Here is a 1,774-nt window from a genome sequence, read left to right as displayed (position 1 = left end):
ATTTCGAGATTTCTAATGGATGTAGCTTGATTCTGAAGCACTGATTCATTTTTCTCAATGTATTGCTTCAACAAGCTCTCTAAGGACGAAGATTGCGGTGTTTATGAGCTACTAGCTTGGCTATGCACTAGACCGTTGTTTTGCGGGAAAAATCCAGGTGGCTCTCCTTTTTGTGCCACAGGTTGAAAGCTTTGTTGTTGATTTTTCCATGCAAAATTTGGGTGGTTTCGCCACCCGGAGTTGTATGTACTGGAATAGGGATTATCTCTCATAAAGCATACTAATTGCGGGTTTGTTGGGCATTCTTCCATTGGGTGAGCATCTCCACAAATGACACAACTTGTAGTCGTTTGAGTAATTGCACTAACCTGCCCTTTCTTTGCTCCCATATTATTAATTGCGATGCCTTGTATCAAACTTGTCATTGCAGTCATTTGATTTTGCAGGGATGCGATGGCCCCATTGTTTGCGTCATTTTCTTGTTCTTAATCTTTGATCGCTTTCCCGCCAGTCCTCGTGATTTTTGGAAATGCGATCAAATATAATTTTTTCCTCCTCATATGTTTTGTCGAGCAGACCACCAGCGGCTACCGCATTGGTAGCAGTTTACGAAGAGGGATTCAATCCTTTGTAGAAAATCTCCATTTACAGGTAGTCTGGTAAGCCATTTTGTGGACAGTCTCTTACCAGCCGCTTGAACCTCGCCTAAGCGTCACTGAGCGATTCGTCATCTTCTTGTTCAAAATTTGTTATTAATTTCCTTCTCCTAGCATTCTCAGTTGGTGGGAAATACTTCTTCATAAACTTTTCTACCACCTGTTCCCACGAAGTGATCTCTCCCGGCTCGAGAGAATATGCCCATTTCCTAGCCTGATCATAGAGAGAAAATGGGAACAAAGTTAGTCGAACTTCTTCAGCAGAGATATTCGGGAACACAAAAGTGTTGTAGATCTCTATGAAGCTTTGGAGGTGGGCGTGCGGGTCTTCGCCACACCTTCCTCCAAACTGCCGAACAGCCTGAATCATCTACAACATTACCGGCTTCATTTCAAACCTCAATCCATCTAATGCCGGCCTCATGATTCCTGGAGATAAATCATAAAGGTTAGGTGACGCATAGTCCCGGATGGGTCTATTGCGATCATTCGCCAGAAGGATGGGGTTGGCCATTATGTTGTTCGTGTTAACGGCCCTTGCTTCTAGTTGCTCCACCATTCTTGGTATTCTCTCTTCTTGTTGGCGGTTTTCTCTTAGTCTGCTTTTGAATGTCCTTGCAATCTCTGGGTCGTAATTCACCAGAGATTGAGAGTCTGCAAAGAAATCAAAAAAATTACCGTTAGCACTCTATTTTTTCGAAGTCCCCGGCAACGGTGCCAAAAACTTGATGCTCGATTTTATGAAGTGGAAATGTGGATGATATGCGATGGTAAAATTACATTGTACACTCAAGTTTCCTTAGTGAAATCCAAGTGTAAATTCCACTGAGTTTCCTAGTAAGTCCAGGGTCGAACAAAGGGACTTGTAAAAACAAGTTGCATTGGTAATTTTTAGAAAACTTTGCGGTGGCCAAATAAATAAATTGTTGGTTTGTTGTTGATTGCGTTAATGAGAAAATAAACAAATGGCTGGATTTGAGAAAAGTCAATTGTGTGATAGATGCACTGAGTATGCGATGAATGGGTTGAGAAGATCTTTAGCTAGCGTTACTTTGGAATGCGTCAGACTATGCGATCATGCTACCACCATGCACAGCAAGTCATTTTCCAATGCAAAT

Source organism: Benincasa hispida, chromosome 4 (assembly GCF_009727055.1).
Source record: "Benincasa hispida cultivar B227 chromosome 4, ASM972705v1, whole genome shotgun sequence".
NCBI classification, from domain to species: domain Eukaryota; kingdom Viridiplantae; phylum Streptophyta; class Magnoliopsida; order Cucurbitales; family Cucurbitaceae; genus Benincasa; species Benincasa hispida.
The sequence above is the reverse complement of the archived record's forward strand: the minus strand, read 5'-3'. Positions refer to the sequence as shown.